Source organism: Pseudophryne corroboree, chromosome 4 (assembly GCF_028390025.1).
Source record: "Pseudophryne corroboree isolate aPseCor3 chromosome 4, aPseCor3.hap2, whole genome shotgun sequence".
NCBI lineage: Eukaryota > Metazoa > Chordata > Amphibia > Anura > Myobatrachidae > Pseudophryne > Pseudophryne corroboree.
Window position 1 is genome coordinate 212,260,867 of NC_086447.1, and position 25,498 is coordinate 212,286,364.

Sequence of the window (25,498 nt, forward strand, 5' to 3'; positions counted from 1 at the left end):
TATCTCCCTTGAAAGGGAGTACCTCCAGGGTTTTTCTAGAGTCCAGATCCACAGACCAGGATCTCAGCCACAATATCCGGCGAGCCAGGACTGATGTAGTAGAGGCCTTGGCTGCTACGATACTGGCATCAGAAGCCACCTCTTTAATATAGTGAGAAGCTGTGACAATATATGACAAGCATTGTCTAGCATGGTCAGAAGAGATTTTCAGCTTCTAACTCCAAGGCCCATGCTTCAATAGCCTCTACAGCCCATGTTGCTGCAGTAGTGGGCCTTTATGCAGCACCCGTGAGGGTGTAAATCACTTTCAGACAACCCTCCACGCGTTTATCCGTAGGCTCTTTTAGAGACGTGACGGTAGTGACAGGTAGAGCTGAGGAAACCACCATCCTAGCCACATGTGAGTCTACTGGAGGAGGCGTTTCCCAATTTTTAGACAGCTCTGGCTCTAGGGGATAGCGAGCCAGCATCTTCTTTTGAGGCACAAACTTCTTACCCGGGTTTTCCCAGGGTTCCTGACGTATATCCACTAGGTGGTCAGAGTGAGGTAAAACTTGTTTAACCACCTTCTGACGCTTCAACCTATCTGGTTTCTTAGGAGGGACAGATGGCTCGGGATCATCCGTAATCTGTAAAATCAACTTAATAGCCTCTAAAAGATCAGGAACATCCACATGTGAACTACCCTCCCCATCAACAGTATCTGTGTCAGAATCTGTGGGGTCAGTGTAAGTGCCATCTTCATCAGACGATGTGTCAGTGACAGCAGTGTATTGTGAGGAGATAAGAGCTCGCTTAGAGGACCCCTTTGGCTTGGGCGAACGAGGGCCAGACTTTTCAGTAGTCAGGGACTGGTTCAACTTCTTCAATTGAGCAGAAAAATTGTCCGCCCACGGCGGGTTAGCTGCAGGGACCACATACGGTTAGGGGGTCCCATAGGGGGTGTTAGTTTATTAACTAGCGTATGCAGAAGCATGGAAAAAGCAGCCCATGGTGGGTCATTATGTGCCTCTGTTGCCACAGTCCCACTGGGGGACAAGGAGCCCCCAGAACCAGAGCCCACAACTACTATATTCTCCTCATATGGATCTGTGGCTTCAGCCACACCTGCAGTGTGTTCTGCCCCAGAACCGTTACCTTCAGAAGCAGACATGATATAACTTGCAGTATCAGGTAACACAGTACAATTGGCAGCAGCACAATACCTCTTACCCAAACCCCTGCGCAGTGTAGTCAGCACAAGCAGAGATATAGGAGAGATATGGTGACTAAAATCACAGAGAAAAATACATATTAAAGTATATCTTGTGAAAATCCTATATAAATATAAAACCCAGTGGCAAACGCAGGATTTGCATGGGGGGGGGGGGGTCCAGAACTGGGTGGAGCCAATCACAGGGGTGGGGACTGAGGTGACCCAGTATATGCTAGGTCCGTAAAACTAGTGTGTCTGTGTATATATATATATATATATATTACATTTGGTGCTAAGAAAATCCTGCCTGGCATCTCAGCTACCATTGTTGATTACAGCAGTGTTGAACAAATAGAAATACCGTTATTAAGCTCTTGGGCATGTTTCGGCTGTATGCTGTATTCTTTGAGTTATAAATCATTATGGTTTAAAAGGCCATTAATCCGTTGATGACCGTTTCTGTATATACTTATATTGATTTGACCCTATAGGGTTAAGTGATCTATTTCTGTGGAGCACTATAAATACATCAGTGACATGGCTGAATCATTAAGTATGCAGGACCCGAGTGGTTTCTCCTTTATTCAATATGCAATTGGTGAGTCAAAAAGTTACTCTGAGGCAGAAGCAGAAGATATCCTGTATACTGGGGTTCTACAAGATCAAATTGAATCCACCTCTACAGCTGATACGTACCATGAATTGCTACGCCTTAAAAGGAAGGAAATTGACTATTTATACCATTGCATTTCTCTATCAGAATATTACCGAGCTAAAAAAATCCCAAGGGGTCTACGAGTCCGTAATTCACCAACTATAGGACGAAATGATCCTAGTTTTTGTAGAAAATGGGTAGGAATACTTAATAAATGCTCGATGGATCTCATGTTGCTCATTATTGAGCAGTCAACAAAAGAGATGAATAATTTAAAGGAGAAAATTGTTGCATTGGTATCAGCACAGAAAGCAATATTGGAAGCTGATAGCACAGTAAATTGGTATGAGAAATTGAACGGACAAATTCAAATCTACAAGAGAGATCTGATTAAATTCAAGACCCAAAAGAAAATTAAAGTTGATCAAGACTATGAAAATCATACTGTATACAGATGGTCTGATACATCCAATAGACGCGAATTTAAACGGCCTTTTTTCCGACGACGTCCACAGAGGCAACGGGATTTGGAGTCTTCAAATGAGTTCACTTCCACTGGGAGTGAATCAAAAAATAAGAATACGTCTACCAGCAATACTCACCCTTTAGGTGTGGATACCAGGACAAAAGGTCCAGGAGGAGGCGCCAGCGTGCGTTCACGAGAAGAGGACAGCAATGCCAAAGGCAAAGGAAGAGTGGGCAGACCACCCAAAAACAAGACACAGTAGTGGTCAATTTGTCTGACTATGAGTTATCCTCTACGGAAATTAAAGTCCTGTCAAAAGGACTATCATTCGTGCCTACGGGCCATTGGGATCCCCTCCAGTGGCAGGTTGAAAAATCTAAATTACATAGATCCTTGAAGCTTAAAGAATACTTTGCAAAAAATCCTCCATCATCGGTACCTGCTACATTGGAGATCCCGGTGAAGGTGCAAAAAATATTGCCAAAGTCTACATTTGATCCTCTATCTTCTAACGCATCAGTGCGCACGTTTATGCGGTTGTTGGATAAACAAACAGATGAATTCCTGGAAAATATTCCTACAGTTCGAAATAATCTGACAAAGTTGGAAACACAAGCTTTAAAACATCTGGCAGCACAGTCACAAATTATATTTAGACCTGCTGATAAGGGGGGATCATTGGTGATTCAAAATCTGGAGCAATACAAATATTGGAAATTGAATACCAACTTGCGGATCAAGTAACGTACAAGAAGCTGTCTCAAGATCCAACAGCTAGATATAAAAAAGAACTTATCACCATGCTTGATAATGGAGTACGAGAGGGTATTATTTCCAGTAAGATACGTGAGGCACTAGTTCCATCTCATCCTGTTATGCCCGTACTCTACACCATACCGAAGATCCATAAATCTATGATCGATCCCCCTGGACGCCCCATAATTTCGGCCAGACAATCTTTGTTCCAACCTACAGCACTTTTTCTGGACTCTTTTTTTCAACCGTGTATTCAGACACATGAACGATTTTTGTTGGACACTACTTCATTACTTAATAAATTACAACGTCTGCCGAAATTAGATGATGATGTATTACTGTGTACCATTGATGTGCAAAGTTTATACACAATTATTCCACATCAAATGGGGTTAGCCTCGGTAGAACGCTTCTTACAAGGACATGCTGAGTTTAAGGGCCCTAACGTCCAGTTCTGCATACAGCTTCTTAATATGATTTTGACAAAAAAATTATTTTTACATGATGGTGCCATCTATCTGCAATGCACGGGGTGTGCTATGGGGTCCTCAGTGGCCCCGGCATACTCCAACATTTTTATGTTCGAAGTAGAACAAAAAATTTTCTTTGACAATCCTGATGTAGCTGACAGAATTATATTTTATTGTCGCTACATCGACGATTTACTCCTGTTTTGGAAAGGACCCCGACAGGAATTGATTAATATTCTTGACCTTCACAATAGGCAAATTCATCCAGTGAAGTTGACATACACCATAGAGGATACTAGTATCAACTATCTTGATGTCAACATCAGTTTGAAGGCAGGTTATATTGAAACATCTATATTTTCAAAACCGACGGATCGGAATAATCTTTTACACTATGCCAGTTTTCATCCCATACCTCTTAAACAGGGTCTGCCATATTCTCAGTTTGTACGTGTCAGACGGATTACGTCTGACCGCACTTTGGCAGAGACTCAAATGAACCAAATGATGCTGAAATTTATTGAGAGAGGCTATCAGATTGATTCTTTGGAACAAGCAAAGAATAGGGCTCTAAATCTGGATAGAGTAGAATTACTAGAGCAACATACAGCAACCACTAAAGCAGGCCCAATTATTCCCTGGGTGGGTCAGTATAATGTTGCCAGTAAAGGAATTAATCAGATATCTAAAAACCTTTGGCATATTGTCCAAAGTGACCCAGAATTGAAACTTGCAGATACTAAATTGATGTCATGTTACAAACGAGGTAGAAACCTCAAAGACATCTTGGTCCGTACAGATATAACGCCTCGTCCTCTTAATGCTGAAGTTCGACAGGGCTCAAAGAAAGGTTGCTTTAGGTGCACTTGTATTACATGTCAATTCTTGATCGCTGGAGAAACTTTCCAGCACCCACATTCAGGCCGCACAGTCTACATTAAATATCAATTCACTTGTTCATCGAAATTTGTGGTGTACCAACTCATATGCCCCTGTGGGCTGTCATACGTTGGTAAGACCGAACGTAAGTTCAAAGAACGTATGGCAGCCCACAGGTCAGCAATTAAGGCCGCGATTAGCAAGGGGGATAGTGAGCAACCGGTGGCCAGACACTTTTGTCAGGCTCGCCACCCCTTGGTATCATTACGCTATAGAATGATAGATCAGGCTCAACCTCTGCCTAGAGGAGGGGATCGTGGCAGACGATTGCTGCAATTGGAATCTCAATGGATTCATAGATTAGATACAGTACATCCGAGAGGCCTGAACGACCATATTGGCCTCGGTTGTTTTTTCTAGTATTCTTGTGGATGCTTCTCTTGTGTTCTCATCAGTGCGATTATATGTTCGTATATTTTTGGTGTTTTATTAATTTTTATCTAACACCTGCAGATAAATATGATAATTTTTGATGGGCTTGTTAGGTTCCATTAGGGCTGACAACATTATGTGAAATTAACTGGATATATATTCTGTGTATGCTAAGTGAAATGTGCTTTAACGTCTTATAGTTCAATTTACTTCTGTACAGTAGATGTCTAATAGCGATTGTTACTCTACTGCATATTTGGGATGATTGTTTACAGATGTTGCTTAGCCTTGTATTATGTTCCAACAGTTTGTATCCTGTTTCCATGGTGATGGGGAGCACATTGATGACGGAGCCTAGGTGCTCGTCATTGTTATAGCGCCGGCCGGGGCGGGCGATCCGCTTTCCGGAAGACGCTAGGTCACTGGGGGATTTCTGGCTACTATAAAGGTATGTTTTATTCATTTATGTGTATGCTGACCTGACGAAAGTGCTATAATAAAAGCACTGAAACGTTGTCTATTACGATGCTGGTGTAAGACTGAATTCTGTAAGACGTCTGGAGTGCCGTACCTATCCATTTGCTTTGCTGTTATCTCCTCGTTCAGGCACCCGGCGCACTGACATTATCTAAGGGAGAGCCGGATCTCCAATTGTATGTATGTATATATATATATATATATATATACATACACACATATCTACACATATATATATACCGTATACACACACACATATATATACACATATACATAGCATATTAAACATGCATATATATATATATATATATATACACACACAGTACATGTATAACTATATATACACGTATATATATCATGTGTGTGTGTGTGTGTGTTTATATGTATGTATATACATGTGTGTGTATATATATATATATATATATATATATATATGCATGCACATGGATATATACTGTATGTACTATAATTAAAATAAAGTAAACTTTTATTAAGCACTTACAAGTGCCACCAGGAAGACAGCAGGCTGCAGAGGACGCTAGAGAGCCATTAATGATACTCATGCAGCAAAAAAAAAAAAAAAAAAAAAAAATATATATATATATATATTTATTTATTTTTTTTTGGTGGAGGGGGGTTTCTGGGTGCTTGGAACCCCCCCGGGTGTGCCACTAAAACCTGACGCACCAAGCCCCCTCAGGTTATAGAATATAGGGATAGCAAGTTGAGTGAGACACGAAATGGAAACCACTCAGCAAGCTAATGCACACACATATAGTCACAGTTGTACAATGCAGAGGTTATTACTAACAATAATACTGCACTGGACCAGCTTATATAGCTATGTAGTCAATAGATATAACACTGCACTGTAAGAACTGGATGTATATCACAGGGTAATTGTACTAGAAAACCCTGACTAAATGCACTCTTTTTTAACTAACACTGTCTAATAGGCAGGTAGAATACTTAAGTGTCAAGTAAAGTCACAGCGCTGACAACCAGGCGGCTTTACAAAGGAGGATTTGCCCAAGCAGTCACAGGAACAGTGAAGCTGAGAGAAATGGCGCCCAGACACTGACAGGGAGTGAGGGAGAGACAGATATGCAGCTCCAGGGCGGGAACATTTTGCGGGAAATGGTGCCCTGGGGCTGGGGGAGGGGCTCCAGGTCTAAGCCTTATCACCCTGCTGGCAAAACTACCGGATACTGTGGGCTACTATTAAAATGGTTTTAAGGGAAAACCTGACCTGCACCCATGCCCTGGTGATCTAGTGGGATCGCCTGTACTGCCACAGTGTCCACCGCCAGCCTCCCACTGACCGCGCCGGATCACGATAAAGTACCCACCCCAAGCGGGACCCACTCACCACCTCCCGAAGCGTGGCCACGCGATCCCGGAGAGCCCCCGTCGTGTGTGCCTGACCATGAAGAAAACCGGAGCCTCCTGCTGTAGTTACCCGGCAACCAGGGCTCGGGAGTGTACAGCGCCGCTGGGGAGAGATGGAGCTGCAGCAGTGAAAGACATATACACACTGATGCAGCCCTTGAAATCTTCACTTTTCTTCTCAAAAAGCTCTTCTTAGGGCTGCCCAGAGCAGCCCCTCTGTTATGTGCCTGCTATCTGCGGCACCAACTACAAAACTGAGCTCCTGTGCAGGGAGGCTGGGTTATAGAGGAGGCGGCGCTATGCATTCTGGGAACAGTCAAAGCTTTTCAGCCTGTTGGTGCCTCGGATCAAGATCCTACTCTACACGCCTATGTCTATCCTTGTGGAGCCCAGTGTACCCCGCAGTAGAAAAACGTATCAATGTTACCCTCACATATATATAAGTCTATTTAACTCTTGAAGATCTGGCTAATAAGCTACTGTTCAGTCATCGCTTCCACTCAGCATTACTATATGTTAAGACCAGTTCTATCACTTACGGTCATATTTAGTAACAACTTTTTTACACCATTTTCACATTATTTTAGTATCACCTGAATGTATTAAAGGGCCTTTGGAGCAGTTTTCATAAGAAACTGCTCCAAACCCTTTAATTGTCATTTTTTTAGTAGCCAGATCGTATTTTCCATACTTGTAATGGCAAATGCGATATGGCCACATTTACTAAAAAAAAAAAAAGTAAAAAAATACTGCTATGATAATTATGCCAGTCTCAGTAGGCATAATCACAGGGCTCACTACGGAACCTGTACTCCTGCACTGCAGGGTCATATTTAGTGGTGAGGTGCCCCTAGGCATAATAGGAATGGCCGTCCCCCACCTGCCTAATATTATTATTTTTATTGATTGGTTATAAGCCCTCATTTGATGATAGCCAATTTAATAGAATAATAAAAAAAGCCAGTAAATATGACTTTTTTTTTAAAAATTATGTATACATATTTACTAAGTAGCACAGCTTACAGGGGCAGTATGTGAATGTCCTACCAGTTTACAATCCATTCAAGATGGCATATGGTACAGTACAGTGGAAATATTTTGGAGCTACTTGTACTTTTTGGGCTGTCAGTAGTAGTACCAACACATGCATCCAAGTGCCGCCCCCAACAAGTGCCACCCCTAGGCATGTGCCTCACGTCACAGCTTTCTCTGCTGTGGGGGGAGCTGGCCTGTGTGTTTAGCTATGTGTGTCCGATGGATACACAATCTGATCACAGTTATAATTTTTTTTTTTAAATCATACTCACCTACCCAGGGACCGGTCGTCGGTGCCCTAATGCGGGTTGCTGGTCATCGGGACTCCCTGCTACTCCTGTGACCCCCGCTGCAGTAGAGTGATGCTGCAAAGTGGCAACTTACTTTAGAGCACTGGAGGTCACAGCAACAGGGAACCCAGATGACCGGCAGCCCTCCAGAAGCTCTGACCACCGATTCTTGAATGTTGGTATGATCAGGGTTGGGAGGGGCACGGGGGGGGGGGGGGAATCGTCACGACCGGGAGGGAGTTGCCGGCAGCGGTGGCGATGTTGGGTGGCGGCATATGTGCAGCACATAATCAGGGTATTTCTCATGAAAAATATCCCAATTTGGCTGCGGAGTTCCATCGCAGGGACAGTGCTTTTTCGCAAACTCTTTTTCTGCATGCAATAATAGATACATCCGTGCGATGTAATCAATTATCGCATTGTGCAATGGGTCGATATTATCACAGCACATCCGCATAGTCAAATGCGGATGGTGATAAATTGACCACTTTATGATAAAGCCATTACTCTTCCTTACACCTCTAACCACTGGCTACATGCACTCCTGCACTATAAAAACTTTCTGTCTCGCTCTCTGAGTCTGTTGCACCTCATTTATTTAACTGCTTGCCTATTAGACTTTAAGATGGACCCACTCTAATGTTTGAGCTCTGAGCCCAGTTCCGATTCAGGCTTGGGTTTTCCCGCCTGACTCGGTAACCCGAACACGGCAAAACGGCATCATCCCGCAGTCGGATTCTCGCGGGATTTGGATTCCATATAAGGAGCCGCGCGTCGCGGCCATTTTCACTCCAGTCTTGGAGTGTGCAGTGAGAGGACGTGTCTCCATCCTCAGTGTCTGTGTGGGGGCGGGAAAGTGGGGTGGCGAGTCTAGTGCTGTCTTGTGTTGCTCAGTCCAGTCCAGTGTAGTCAGTGTCTTATGCTGCATCAGTCCAGCCAGTCACAGTGTTTGTGTCCTCTGCTGCTATATGTCCCCAGTGATGCTGGCTGCTGTATAAGTCCCTTGCATTTTTGCTGTGTTGTCCTGCATCAGACCAGGGGTAGTGTCTCTATTGTGCAGCATCAGTCCAGTGACCAGTCACAGTGGTGGTGTCCTCTGCTGCCATATATCCAGTGATATTGCCGTATAATTACCGTGATACTGGGGTATAATTCCTGTGATATTGCCTTAAAATTCTCGGAATACTGGGGTATAAATCCTATGATATTGCTGTATAATTCCTGTGATATTGCCGTATAATTCTCGGAATACTGCCGTATAATTCCTATGATATTGCTGTATAATTCCTGTGATATTGTCGAATAATTCGTGGAATACTGTTGTATAATTCCTGTGTAATTGCTGTATAATTCTCGGAATACTGGCGTATAATTCCTGTGATATTACCGTATAATTCTCGGAATACTGGCATATAATTCCTGTGACATTGCCGTATAATTCTCGGAATACTGGCGTATAATTCCTGTGATACTGCCATATAATTTCCGTGATACTGGCGTATAATTCCTGTGACATTGCAGTATAATTCCTGTGATATTGCCATATAGTTCTTGGAATACTGGCGTATAATTCCCGTGATACTGATGTATAATTCCTGTGATACTGCCATATAATTCTCGGAATACTGGCGTATAATTCCTGTGATACTGGCATATAATTCCTGTGATATTGCTGAATAATTCCCGTGAAACTGCAGTATAATTCCATATAAATCCATATAATGTTGTATAAATCCAGTCCAGTGATGCTGCCATATAAATTCAGTGGTGCTGTCCTGTGCTGTATATTATTTACTCCAAATAAAGGGGTTATTAATATTTAATCAAAATCATTTTTACAGGGTTTGCCCTGTGAGGTGTAGGGGTATGCTCTCTTGTGCCGCATATTGTGTTATATAACTCCAGAAAAATAATGGAGAACAAACATTTGGAGGATAAAATAGGGAAAGATCAAGAACCACTTCCTCCTAGTGCTGAAGCTGCTGCCACTAGCCATGACATAGACGATGAAATGCCATCAACGTCGTCTGCCAAGGCCGATGCCCATTGTGATAGTAGAAGGCATGCAAAATCCAAAAAGCCAAAGTTCAGTAAAAAGAAATTTAAATGGTCTGAGGAGAAACGTAAACTTGCCAATATGCCATTTATGACACGGAGTGGCATAGAACGGCTGAGGCCCTAGCCTATGTTCATGACTAGTGGTTTAGCTTCACATGACGATGGAAGCCCTTATAACTGAGTCCTTGACACTTATGTTGGTGTTAGACGTGCGTCCATTAGTGCAGTGGGATTTAGACAATTGATGGAGGTATTGTGTCCCCGGTACCAAATCCCATCTAGATTCCACTTCACTAGGCAGGTGATACCGAGATTTTGCCATTTAATTCCAGTGATTTGGATGTATAATTATTAATGACAGTGATTTAGCCAATTAATTCCAGTGATTTGGATGTATAATTACAGTGATTTTGCAGTATAATTCCAGTGATTTGGACGTATAATTATTAATTCCAGTGATTTTGGCAATTAATTCCAGTGATTTGGACATATAATTCCAGTGACTTTGCAGTATAATTCCAGTGATTTGGACGTATAATTATTAATTACAGTGATTTTGCCAATTAATTCCAGTGATTTTGACATATAATTCCAGTGATTTTGCCAATTAATTACAGTGATTTGGACGTATAATTATTAATTACAGTGATTTTGCCAATTAATTCCAGTGATTTGGACGTATAATTACAATGATTTTGCCAATTAATTCCAGTGATTTGGACATATAATTATTAATTACAGTGATTTTGCCAATTAATTCCATTGATTTGGACGTATAATTATTAGCGATGAGCGGGTTCGGTTTCTCCGATACCGAACCCCCCCGAACTTCACCTTTTTCACACGGGTCCGAGACAGGTTCGAAGCTTCCCGCCTTGCTCGGCTAACCCGAGCGCGCCCGAACGTCATCATCCCGCTGTCGGTTTCTCGCGAGATTCGGATTCTATATAAGCAGCCGCGCGTCGCCGCCATTTTTACTCGTGCATTGGAGATGATAGGGAGAGGACATGGCTGGCGTCCTCTCCGTTTATTGTAGAAGTTGATTGGTTTACTTTATTTCTTATTTGTGGGGAGGATTGGGGAGCAGCTGTTAGGAGGAGTACAGTGCAGAGTTTTGCTGATAAGTGACCACTAGTTTTTATCCGTTCTCTGCCTGAAAAAAACGCTCCATACCATATCTGTGCTCAGTGTGCTGCATGATATATCTGTGCTGAGTGCTCACACTGCTTAATTGTGGGGACTGGGGAGCAACTATAGCAGGAGTACAGTGCAGAGTTTTGCTGACAGTGACCACCAGTATACGTTGTCTGCCTGAAAAACACTCCATATCTGTGCTCACAGTGTGCTGCTTTATTGTGGGGACTGGGGACCACCAGTATAATTAATATTATATAGGAGTAGTACAGTGCAGCGTGCACTGCTGTACCTACCTCTGTGTCGTCACTCGTCATCCATTAAGTATACTATCCATCTGCATTGTATACCTGTGGTGCATTTTAGACTAGTTTAGCAGTTTGCTGACAGTGTCCACCAGTATACTATATATAGCAGTACGGTAGGCCACTGCTGTACCTACCTCTGTGTCGTCACTCGTCATCCATTAAGTATACTATCCATCTACATTCTATACCTGTGGTGCATTTTAGACAGTTTTGCAGTTTGCTGACAGTGTCCACCAGTATACTATATATAGCAGTACGGTAGGCCACTGCTGTGTACCTACCTCTGTGTCGTCACGCGTCATCCATTAAGTATACTATCCATCTACATTGTATACCTGTGGTGCATTTTAGACAGTTTTGCAGTTTGCTGACAGTGTCCACCAGTATACTATATATAGCAGTACGGTAGGCCACTGCTGTGTACCTACCTCTGTGTCGTCACTCGTCATCCATTAAGTATACTATCCATCTACATTCTATACCTGTGGTGCATTTTAGACAGTTTTGCAGTTTGCTGACAGTGTCCACCAGTATACTATATATAGCAGTACGGTAGGCCACTGCTGTGTACCTACCTCTGTGTCGTCACTCGTCATCCATTAAGTATACTATCCATCTACATTCTATACCTGTGGTGCATTTTAGACAGTTTTGCAGTTTGCTGACAGTGTCCACCAGTATACTATATATAGCAGTACGGTAGGCCACTGCTGTGTACCTACCTCTGTGTCGTCACTCGTCACCCATTAAGTATACTATCCATCTACATTCTATACCTGTGGTGCATTTAAGACAGTTTTGCAGTTTGCTGACAGTGTCCACCAGTATACTATATTTAGCAGTACGGTAGGCCACTGCTGTGTACCTACCTCTGTGTCGTCACTCGTCATCCATTAAGTATACTATCCATCTACATTCTATACCTGTGGTGCATTTTAGACAGTTTTGCAGTTTGCTGACAGTGTCCACCAGTATACTATATATAGCAGTACGGTAGGCCACTGCTGTGTACCTACCTCTGTGTCGTCACTCGTCATCCATTAAGTATACTATCCATCTACATTCTATACCTGTGGTGCATTTTAGACAGTTTTGCAGTTTGCTGACAGTGTCCACCAGTATACTATATATAGCAGTACGGTAGGCCACTGCTGTGTACCTACCTCTGTGTCGTCACTCGTCATCCATTAAGTATACTATCCATCTACATTCTATACCTGTGGTGCATTTTAGACAGTTTTGCAGTTTGCTGACAGTGTCCACCAGTATACTATATATAGCAGTACGGTAGGCCACTGCTGTGTACCTACCTCTGTGTCGTCACTCGTCATCCATTAAGTATACTATCCATCTACATTCTATACCTGTGGTGCATTTTAGACAGTTTTGCAGTTTGCTGACAGTGTCCACCAGTATACTATATATAGCAGTACGGTAGGCCACTGCTGTGTACCTACCTCTGTGTCGTCACTCGTCATCCATTAAGTATACTATCCATCTACATTCTATACCTGTGGTGCATTTTAGTTTTGCACAGTAAATATAGTAGTAGGCCATTGCTATTGATACTGGCATATAATTCCACACATTAAAAAATGGAGAACAAAAATGTGGAGGTTAAAGGGAAAGATCAAGATCCACTTCCACCTCGTGCTGAAGCTGCTGCCACTAGTCATGGCCGAGACGATGAAATGCCATCAACGTCGTCTGCCAAGGCCGATGCCCAATGTCATAGTAGAGAGCATGTAAAATCCAAAACACAAAAGTTCAGTAAAATGAACCAAAAATCAAAATTAAAAGCGTCTGAGGAGAAGCGTAAACTTGCCAATATGCCATTTACGACACGGAGTGGCAAGGAACGGCTGAGGCCCTGGCCTATGTTCATGGCTAGTGGTTCAGCTTCAAATGAGGATGGAAGCACTCATCCACTCGCTAGAAAAAAGAAAAGACTTAAGCTGGCAAAAGCACAGCAAAGAACTGTGCATTCTTCAAAATCACAAATCCCCAAGGAGAGTCCAATTGTGTCGGTTGCGATGCCTGACCTTCCCAACACTGGACGGGAAGAGCTTGCGCCTTCCACCATTTGCACGCCCCCTGCAAGTGCTGGAAGGAGCACCCGCAGTCCAGTTCCTGATAGTCAAATTGAAGATGTCACTGTTGAAGTACACCAGGATGAGGATATGGGTGTTGCTGGCGCTGGGGAGGAAATTGACCAGGAGGATTCTGATGGTGAGGTGGTTTGTTTAAGTCAGGCACCCGGGGAGACACCTGTTGTCCGTGGGAGGAATATGGCCCTTGACATGCCTGGTCAAAATACAAAAAAAATCAGCTCTTCGGTGTGGAATTATTTCAACACAAATGCGGACAACAGGTGTCAAGCCGTGTGTTGCCTTTGTCAAGCTGTAATAAGTAGGGGTAAGGACGTTAACCACCTCGGAACATCCTCCCTTATACGTCACCTGCAGCGCATTCATCATAAGTCAGTGACAAGTTCAAAAACTTTGGGTGACAGCGGAACCAGTCCACTGACCACTAAATCCCTTCCTCTTGTAACCAAGCTCCTGCAAACCACACCACCAACTCCCTCAGTGTCAATTTCCTCCTTACCCAGGAAAGCCAATAGTCCTGCAGGCCATGCCACTGTCAAGTCTGATGAGTCCTCTCCTGCCTGGGATTCCTCTGATGCATCCTTGAGTGTAACGCCTACTGCTGCTGGAGCTGCTGTTGTTGCTGCTGGGAGTCGATCGTCATCCCAGAGGGGAAGTCGGAAGACCACTTGTACTACATCCAGTAAGCAATTGACTGTCCAACAGTCCTTTGCGAGGAAGATGAAATATCACAGCAGTCATCCTGCTGCAAAGCGGATAACTGAGGCCTTGGCAGCCTGAGCGGTGAGAAACGTGGTTCCGGTATCCATCGTTAATTCAGAGCCAACAAGAGACTTGATTGAGGTACTGTGTCCCCGGTACCAAATACCATCTAGGTTCCATTTCTCTAGGCAGGCGATACCGAAAATGTACACAGACCTCAGAAAAAGACTCACCAGTGTCCTAAAAAATGCAGTTGTACCCAATGTCCACTTAACCACGGACATGTGGACAAGTGGAGCAGGGCAGACTCAGGACTATATAACTGTGATAGCCCACTGGGTAGATGTATTGCCTCCCGCAGCAAGAACAGCAGCGGCGGCACCAGTAGCAGCATCTCGCAAATGCCAACTCGTTCCTAGGCAGGCTACGCTTTGTATCACCGCTTTCCAGAATAGGCACACAGCTGAAAACCTCTTACGGCAACTGAGGAAGATCATCGCAGAATGGCTTACCCCAATTGGACTCTCCTGGGGATTTGTGACATCGGACAATGCCAGCAATATTGTGCGTGCATTACATCTGGGCAAATTCCATCACGTCCCATGTTTTGCACATACCTTGAATTTGGTGGTGCAGAATTATTTAAAAAACTACAGGGGCGTGCAAGAGATGCTGTCGGTGGCCCGAAGAATTGCGGGCCACTTTCGGCATTCAGGCACTGCGTACAGAAGACTGGAGCACCACCAAACATTCCTGAACCTGCCCTGCCATCATCTGAAGCAAGAGGTGGTAACAAGGTGGAATTCAACCCTCTATATGCTTCAGAGGATGGAGGAGCAGCAAAAGGCCATTCAAGCCTATACATCTGGCCAAGATATAGGCAAAGGAGGTGGAATGCACCTGACTCAAGCGCAGTGGAGAATGATTTCAACGTTGTGCAAGGTTCTGCAACCCTTTGAACTTGCCACACGTGAAGTCAGTTCAGACACTGCCAGCCTGAGTCAGGTCATTCCCCTCATCAGGCTTTTGCAGAAGAAGCTGGAGACATTGAAGGAGGAGCTAAAACAGAGCGATTCCGCTAGGCATGTGGGACTTGTGGATGGAGCCCTTAATTCGCTTAACCAGGATTCACGGGTGGTCAATCTGTTGAAATCAGAGCACTACATTTTGGCCACCGTGCTCGATCCTAGATCTAAAACCTACGTTGTATCTCTCTTTCCTCTGCAGAGGTTCAAAGACCTGCTGGTGAGAAAATTGTCAAGTCAAGCGGAACGTGACCCGTCACCATCTCCTCCTTCACATTCTCCCGCAACTGGGGGTGCGAGGAAAAGGCTAAGAATTCCGAGCCCACCCGCTGGCGGTGATGCAGGGCAGTCTGGAGCGAGTGCTGACATCTGGTCCGGACTGAAGGACCTGGCAACGATTACTGACATGTCGTCTACTGTCACTGCATATGATTCTTTCACCATTGAAAGAATGGTGGAGGATTATATGAGTGAACGCATCCAAGTAGGCACGTCAGACAGTCCGTACGTATACTGGCAGGAAAAAGAGGCAATTTGGAGGCCCCTGCAGAAACTGGCTTTATTCTACCTAAGTTGCCCTCCCTCCAGTGTGTACTCCGAAAGAGTGTTTAGTGCAGCCGCTCACCTTGTCAGCAATCGGCGTACGAGGTTACTTCCAGAAAATGTGGAGAAGATGATGTTCATTAAAATGAATTATAATCAATTCCTCCGTGGAGACATTCACCAGCAGCAATTGCCTCCAGAAAGTACACAGGGACCTGAGATGGTGGATTCCAGTGGGGACGAATTAATAATCTGTGTGGAGGGAGATGTACACAGTGAAAGGGGTGAGGAATCGGAGGATGATGATGAGGTGGACATCTTGCCTCTGTAGAGCCAAGTGCAAGGAGAGATTGATTGCTTCTTTTTTGGTGGGGGCCCAAACCAACAAGTCATTTTAGTCACAGTCGTGTGGCAGACCCTGTCACTAAAATGATGGGTTCGTTAAAGTGTGCATGTCCTGTTTATACAACATAAGGGTGGGTGGGAGGGCCCAAGGACAATTCCATCTTGCACCTCTTTTTTCTTTCATATTTCTTTGCATCATGTGCTGTCTGGGGACAATTTTTTTGAAGTGCCATCCTGCCTGACACTGCAGTGCCACTCCTAGATGGGCCAGGTGTTTGTGTCGGCCACTTGTGTCGCTTAGCTTAGTCACACAGCCACCTTGGTGCGCCTCTTTTTTTCTTTGCATCATGTGCTGTTTGGGGACAATTTTTTGGAAGGGCCATCCTGTCTTGATTGACACTGCAGTGCCACTCCTAGATGGGCCAGGTGTTTGTGTCGGCCACTTGTGTCGCTTAGCTTAGTCACACAGCGACCTTGGTGCGCCTCTTTTTTTCTTTGCATCATGTGCTGTTTGGGGACAATTTTTTGGAAGGGCCATCCTGTCTTGATTGACACTGCAGTGCCACTCCTAGATGGGCCAGGTGTTTGTTTCAGCCACTTGTGTCGCTTAGCTTAGTCACACAGCCACCTTGGTGCGCCTCTTTTTTTCTTTGCATCATGTGCTGTTTGGGGAGTATTTTTTTGAAGGGCCATCCTGCCTGACACTGCAATGCCACTCCTAGATGGGCCAGGTGTTTGTGTCGGCCACTTGTGTCGCTTAGCTTAGTCACACAGCCACCTTGGTGCGCCTCTTTTTTTCTGTGCATCATGTGCTGTTTGGGGACTATTTTTTTGAAGGGCCATCCTGCCTGACACTGCAGTGCCACTCCTAGATGGGCCAGGTGTTTGTGTCGGCCACTTGTGTCGCTTAGCTTAGTCACACAGCCACCTTGGTGCGCCTCTTTTTTTCTTTGCATCATGTGCTGTTTGGGGACTATTTTTTGAAGGGCCATCCTGCCTGACACTGCAGTGCCACTCCTAGATGGGCCAGGTGTTTGTGTCGGCCACTTGTGTCGCTTAGCTTAGCCATCCAGCGACCTCGGTGCAAATTTTAGGACTAAAAATAATATTGTGAGGTGTTCAGAATAGACTGGAAATGAGTGGAAATTATGGTTATTGAGGTTAATAATACTATGGGATCAAAATGACCCCCAAATTCTATGATTTAAGCTGTTTTTTAGGGTTTTTTGAAAAAAACACCCAAATCCAAAACACACCCGAATCCGACAAAAAAATTTCGGTGAGGTTTTGCAAAAACGCGTCCGAATCCAAAACACGGCCACGGAACCGAACCCAAAAGCAAAACACAAAACGCGAAAAATTTCCGGTGCACATCACTAATAGTTATTAATTACAGTGATTTTGCCAATTAATTCCAATGATTTGGACGTATAATTACAGTGATTTTGCAGTATAATTCCAGTGATTTGGACGTATAATTATTAATTCCAGTGATTTTGCCAATTAATTCCAGTGATTTGGACGTATAATTCCAGTGATTTGGACGTATAATTCCAGTTGAAATTGTTTGTGTCGCTTGGCTTAGTCATACAGCTACCTCATAGCACCTCTTCAACATCTTTGCATGAGGTGCTGTTTGGGGCCTAGTTTTTGAAAAGTGCCATCCTGTCTGACACTGCCGTATGAGTCCAGGGGTACTGCTGTATTAACCTGGGGTACTGCCGTATAAGTCCACCAATTGCAGATTTTTTTTTAAATGACAGGGGTGTGCTGGAGATGCTGTCAGTGGACCGAACAATTGTGGCCCACTCTCGACATTCAGCCACTGCGTGACACTACTAGATGGGCCAGGTGGTTGTGTCGCTTAGCTTAGTCATATAGCAACCTCAGTGCACCTTTTTTTCTTCTTTGCATCATGTCCTGTTTAGGGCCCTTTTTTTATATCTGCCCTCCTGTATGCCACTGCAGTGCCACTCCTATATGGGCCAATTGTTTGTGTCGCTTGGCTTAGTCATACAGCTACCTCATTGCACCCCTTCTACATCTTTACATGAGGTGCTGTTTGGGGCCTAGTTTTTGAAAAGTGCCATCCTGTCTGCCACTGCAGTGCCACTCCTAGATGGGCCAGGTGTTTGTGCCGCACACTTGTGTCGTTTAGCTTAGTCATCCAGCCACCTCGGTGCAACTTTTAGGCCTAAAAACAATATTGTGAGGTGTGAGGTGTTCAGAATAGACTGGAAATGAGTGGAAATGAACTTTATTGAGGTTAATAATAACGTAATTACCCCCAAATTCTGTGATTTTAGCTGTTTTTATGTTTTTTTCAAAAATCATCCAGATCCAAAACCAAAACACGAAAGGGTGATTTTGGCAAAACCAAGCCAAAACCAAAACACGAAAGTGGAATTAGAACCAAAACTAAAACACAAAACACGAAAAGTGCCATCCGATCTGAACTCCCATCAATACTACAGAAGTGTTGGGTATGTGTGACTGGCAGTCAGGAGACTGCCGGTCACCATACCAATGCTGGGATCCCAGCAGTGAAGCTGAGCTCGCCACACAGTGGTCTCGGTAGCTCGCTGCGCTCGACACAGGTTCTATTCCCGCTCTATGGGTGTCGGCATGTCAACCGTCGGGATATTCAATGGCCGGGATCCCGGCGACGGTATTGTGACCGCCGGTCACATAACCGCATCTCCTACAGAACAATGGAACAAATCTAGCACTTTATAAATATATCATAATAATAACAACATATAAAATCAAGGGAAAGCCGGAATGGTCCGGATATGACCTGCTCCCTGAAGCGATCTGTGTGCATGTCCCTGTGTATGACACAGCAAATGGTGCAGGAAGATGTACAGCCCCATCCTGACCCACAGCTGCTGCACTCAGTCAGAGAGAAAGAGAGCAGCACGGCGGCTATGGGCCGGACTCCTGAATGCCGGACCGGCTTCCTACAGTGACCTTTACTGCTGTGGAGCTCTCTGTGCCAGTTCCTGTCTACAGTATGTGACAGCTGTCACACAATAAACAATGTAGGGAGAAGTGCACAGAGAGCTCCACAGCGGCCGAGGTAGCTGGTCCGGTCTGGCGTTCAGAGTCCGTACTGTTTCGGCTTTCACCTAATCCCTCAAATCAATGCTATCTAGAACTAGTGATGTGCACCGGACATTTTTCGGGTTTTGTGTTTTGGTTTTGGGTTCGGTTCCGCAGCCGTGTTTTGGATTCGGACGCGTTTTGGCAAAACCTCACCGAAAATTTTTTGTCGGATTCGGGTGTGTTTTGGATTCGGGTGTTTTTTTCAAAAAACCCTAAAAAACAGCTTAAATAATAGAATTAGGGGGTCATTTTGATCCCAAAGTATTATTAACCACAATAACCATAATTTCCACTCATTTTCAGTCTATTCTGAACACCTCACACCTCACAATATTATTTTTAGTCCTAAAATTTGCACCGAGGTAGCTGTGTGATTAAGCTAAGCGACCCAAGTGGCCGACACAAACACCTGGCCCATCTAGGAGTGGCACTGCAGTGTCAGACAGGATGGCACTTGAAAAAAATACTCCCCAAACAGCACATGACGCAAAGAAAAAAAGAGGCGCAATGAGGTAGCTGTGTGACTAAGATAAGCGACCCAAGTGGCCGACACAAACACCTGGCCCATCTAGGAGTGGCACTGCAGTGTCACGCAGGATGGCCCTTCAAAAAAATACTCCCCAAACAGCACATGACGCAAAGAAAAAAAGAGGCGCAATGAGGTAGCTGTGTGACTAAGCTAAGCGACCCAAGTGGCCGACACAAACACCTGGCCCATCTAGGAGTGGCACTGCAGTGTCAGACAGGATGGCAGATTAAAAAAATAGTCCCCAAACAGCACATGATGCAAAGAAAAAAAGAGGTGCAAGATGGAAGCTGTGTGACTAAGCTAAGCGACACAAGTGGCCGACACAAACACCTGGCCCATCTAGGAGTGGCACTGCAGTGTCAGACAGGATGGCACTTCAAAAAAATAGTCCCCAAACAGCACACGATGCAAAGAAAAAAAGAGGCGCAATGAGGTAGCTGTGTGACTAAGCTAAGCGACCCAAGTGGCCGACACAAACAGCTGGCCCATCTAGGAGTGGCACTGCAGTGTCAGACAGGATAGCACTTCCAAAAATAGTCCCCAAACAGCACATGATGCAAAGAAAAATGAAAGAAAAAAGTGGTGCAGGCATCGCAACCGACACAATTGGACTTTCCTTGGGGATTTGTGATTTAGAAGAACGCACAGTTCTTTGCAGTGCTTTTGCCATCTTAACTCTTTTAAGTTTTCTAGCAGGAGGATGAGTGCTTCCATCCTCATGTGAAGCTGAACCACTAGCCTTGAACATAGGCCAGGGCCTCAGCCGTTCCTTGCCACTCTGTGTCGTAAATGGCACATTGGCAAGTTTACACTTCTCCTCAGACGATTTTGATTTAGATTTTTGGGTCATTTTACTGAGCTTTATTTTTTTGGATTTTACATGCTCTCTACTATGACCTTGGGCATCGGCCTTGGCAGACGACGTTGATGGCATTTCATCGTCTCGGCCATGACTAGTGGCAGAAGCTTCAGCACGAGGTGGAAGTGGATCTTGATCTTTCCCTATTTTACCCTCCACATTTTTGTTCTCCATTTTTTAATGTGTGGAATTATATGCCATTAATATATCAATAGCAATGGCCTACTACTATATATACTGCGCACAACTGAAATGCACCACAGGTATGGATGGATAGTATACTTGACGACACAGAGGTAGGTAGAGCAGAGGCCTACTGTACCGTACTGCTATATAGTATATACTGGTGGTCAGCAAACTGTGCAAAACTGAAATGTACCATAGGTATGGATGGATAGTATACTTGACGACACAGAGGTAGGTAGAGCAGGGGCCTACTGTACCGTACTGCTATATATTATATACTGGTGGTCAGCAAACTGTGCAAAACTGAAATGCACCACAGGTTTGGATGGATAGTATACTTGACGACACAGAGGTAGGTAGAGCAGTGGCCTACTGTACCGTACTGCTATATAGTATATACTGGTGGTCAGCAAACTGTGCAAAACTGAAATGCACCACAGGTATGGATGGATAGTATACTTGACGACACAGAGGTAGGTAGAGCAGTGGCCTACTGTACCGTACTGCTATATAGTATATACTGGTGGTCAGCAAACTGTGCAAAACTGAAATGCACCACAGGTATGGATGGATAGTATACTTGACGACACAGAGGTAGGTAGAGCAGTGGCCTACTGTACCGTACTGCTATATAGAATATACTGGTGGTCAGCAAACTGTGCAAAACTGAAATGCACCACAGGTATGGATGGATACGAACTAGAACTGTAACCGTTTTTCAACCAATGATTCTTTTTGGATTAGTTCACTTCACCTGAATAATATAATTGAGGCCAATTAACTATTAAGCTTTGACTTTAACCCCCTAATGTACAAAAGCTTTTTATATGTTTCTAAAATAAGATGGGGGCTTTCTCTGAAGCTGTTATCTTCTGTTACTTCAAGCACTTTGGACTCATCAACTGAGCATCAGCTCAAACAATAGGGTATGTGTCATGCTGTAAATTGACAGTCAATAAATCTATGAATTATGTCCACTTCAAAAGCCGTAGTGGTACAATAAAATTGTGTTACATAAAGCTTGTTTGTAGAATCCTTGGTTTCCTTATTTGCTTCCCGTCACATAACTTCTTTGGGAAGTGTCCCAATCAATAGACTGTTTCACGGTCATGTCTGTAAAAACGTCCAGCAATGTTTCATTCCAGCGATAGATCTTAAGTTAAATGGAGTAACTATGAACAGGCAGGACTTGTCACCCAGGCTGATTCTTGACCAAAAGAACTCATAAATACCTTTATGAGACAAATTAGCCAGACCTTCCAGTACTACAACCATCTGTTCACAGCACATACAGGGAATTATGGCAATAAGGTAATTATGCCCCCAGGGACCTTCTTTATATCTCTTAAGATCTATACTTTTCATTCCAGTGCCAGAAGGCCATAAAAGTGCATTGCTTTATTGTTTGCGGAAGCTCTTATATTTAGGCACGGGGAGTGGCAGAAATGAAGACACATAGCAAGCCTTATTAGAAATTAGTATTATGTTATTACATAATAGATCACACTCAGATACTGGTGTCCTTAATTTATGATCACTTAAATGATACAGGGCAACCTTATAGTGGTATTTGGTTCTGTTGTGGCATGAGATACTCGCCAAATTGTTCAATACAAGTTACAGGAATGCTTTTTTCTATGCAGGATCAGAAAATCATGTAAAGAGCAGCACATTCCTGTAGACGTAGGAAACTATACAATCTAATTTATAATACATATAATAAAACTGTAAGGGCTGTGACTATACATAGCATTTTTTTTTTAGAAATATATTTCTAGAGACTGTTTGTGAGCTATGCAGATGAAAATAAAAATTCTGAATTTTTGTCTGTCTGTTCATTACAGCATCATGCAAAAACTACTGGATGAATTTGGATTGCGTCTTCACTATTATAGAGCTTAGTGACCTAGAAGAAACTGAAGTATGTATGATCTTGATGTGACATCAGGGAGAGGAGTAATAAAGGAAAAACCAAATGCTTGACACTCGGTGCACGGAAAATTGGTGTTCCAATCATGCGTCTGTGGGACTTGACTCCGCCCAAGTTATGCTGACTTAAAGTAACTGCTCTGCAGAGGAACCTAACTGAGGCAAAGATTCTAATGGGATGTGGTGAGACTGTGTTTATTATACCACATAAACCCCTTATCCCCAACGTTTTTCCTTTTCAGTTCAAGAGCCTGCAGTTTCCTGTAAGCATCTGCTTCACTATGACGATCAACAAGTCGCAGGGGCAAACGCTCAGGGCTTCAGGCGTAGATCTCAGGACCAGCTGCTTCTTACATGGGCAGCTTTACGTAGCTCGCTCACGAGTTAGTAACCTCAAGCATCTTTTTGTGTTAATCCCTGAAGGAAAAACTGCAAATAATGTTTACAAAGAAATTTTTGTGATTAGTGTGTGCAATATAAAATATACATCACAATATTACATGTCACTACTGTCTTTGTAAAATTAATTACGCTAAGCTATAACATCTGTGTGAGCGAAGCCGCAGGCAAACTCTAGTGTAGCATAAGCACGGAACATGACTGTATATATACTAATTGCTTATATAGTACCAGACAGGTTGGGGAAGGTATCCCGGTGGCTGGCATTCCGGAAGTCAGTATACTTGCAGTTTCACCGCCCTCGCCACAGATTCAGTATGTATAAGGTTCTGACCAGACAGAGAGCTCAGATTGATTTCATTTTGTTCAAAACTCACATTTCAAAGATGTTTTTATATTTTGGTCCGATGGTTTTGTGGCAGTTTGTGGAACTGAAGATTAATAAATCTGACAATCTTTATACAGAATATTTTTACAAAATTGGGATGGCAATTTGCATGGAGGAGTGTTTGACAATAGCACATTTTCTGATTTTGCAGATAAGTGGTAATTTGACTAAATTGCAGCTTTAGAAATTCCCCCTTATGTATATGTACAGAGCTGCAAGTACTCTTTCATTGAAAACCGTAATATGTCATACAAATGACTCTACTGAGACTGTTAAGAACAGTAAATCCACAATCAAACTTAAGAGGACAACATCAGATCTGCTTGTCTGTAGGTGGTCAGCCTTATTCTACCATTGAAATGGGTTGGGTTCGGGATACCGACGGCCAGAATGTCGGCAGGGGGGCAAGCGCAATGAAGATCTTGCAGGCTCGCTTTGCTTGCCACAGGTTCTGTTCCCACTCTATGGGTGTCGTGGACACCCAACGAGTGTGAATAGTTCTGGTGCAGCTGTCGGCATTCTTGGCAGTCGGGATCCTGTAGTCGGTATTCTGACCGCCGGGATATTAACTACATCCCTGCTAGACATATTACATAGTGGTGTAGAGAGATCACGTAATCATTTACAACTGTTCCTGCCTCAGAGGATACAATAATATTGTATCTTATGTGTCTCACTGCAAAATAGATTTATAAATGGAAAAGGCACTTTGCAGTGGATGAATAGTTAAACACAGGTAACTTGATATTAGACACAAATTTTCAAAATGTTGAAATCAGGGACACTTATAATTGTAAGCAGGGCAGGACTGGGGTGACAGACGTAGTGGAGGCCGTGATCTCAGGGGACCCATAGCTGTTATTGAATGATCTTATATTATGAAAAAAACTTTGATAATGGTTGTTTTCTTTACCCACCCTATAACTTAATAAAATTATTGTTGTTACCTCCATTCTATTTATTAGAAGCCTATTCATCATCTTGTGATGGCCGGCTATACATGCGGAAATGCTAGTGTGGGAGAAAATTCCAGGAATGCAAAGAAGGATCCGCTCCGCCTCCTCACTGTCTGACCAGCGCCTCTTCACATGTGTGACCTCAGGTGGAAAGTAACGCTGTTACTACAGTACTGGTGTAACAGATCACAGGGGACAGCTGCTTTTTGGAGCAACTGTCCCTGCACTGGAACTATGATGAATTGGAGTTGGAAAAAGCAAGTTGGATACTTTATGATGAATATGGTCGTTAGACTCAAGGAGAGATGGGTCGGTAATTGGCATGAAATGCCCTGGTTGTTGTTATTGAATAGTTGGTCATGTTCAAAGTGGAGTTGCCCCTTTCTTTGTTATATAAAAATGCATTGTTATGTATGGACAATGACATGCTCTGCATAATGGAGAGCAGAGGAGCACAGTTGGAAAAAAAAATGAAAACAATAAAGTGTATGTATTGAAAATGGATCAGCTTGTTTGCCATGCATAACATTGCACATTGTACATGGTGTGGTGGAAAAGGGGTAGAACTGGAACCATTGCAGTGGGTGATATTCTGAGAGTGGGCAAACAGAGCTTCACTCAGGCGGTTTATACGGGTAGTCTTCAGTTTGCCGGATGTCGGGACGCCAGCGCACAGTATACCGGCGCCGGAATCCGGACAGCCGGCATACTGACACCTTTTCTTTCTCTTGGGGGCCCACGAACCCCTGGAGGGAGAATAGATAGCGTGGCGCATGCAGCGCGCCACCGTGCCCACAGTGCGGCGAGTGCAGCAAGCCCACAAGGGGATCATTTGCGCTTGCCCAGCTGTCGGTATGCCGGCGGTCGGGATTCTGGCACC

The 25,498-nt window shown here is 43.9% G+C and overlaps 1 long non-coding RNA gene across 1 annotated transcript in view; it reads left to right on the forward strand.

The window, feature by feature from the left end:
• LOC134911269 (uncharacterized) overlaps nucleotides 1-25,099 on the forward strand; it is a 55,688-nt gene extending 30,589 nt beyond the window's left edge. The window contains exons 2-3 of the long non-coding RNA XR_010176432.1: nucleotides 22,791-23,058; nucleotides 24,628-25,099. This is a non-coding gene — a long non-coding RNA (uncharacterized LOC134911269). The remainder of the gene's footprint in view (nucleotides 1-22,790; nucleotides 23,059-24,627) is intronic.
• Nucleotides 25,100-25,498: the final 399 nt, after the last annotated feature.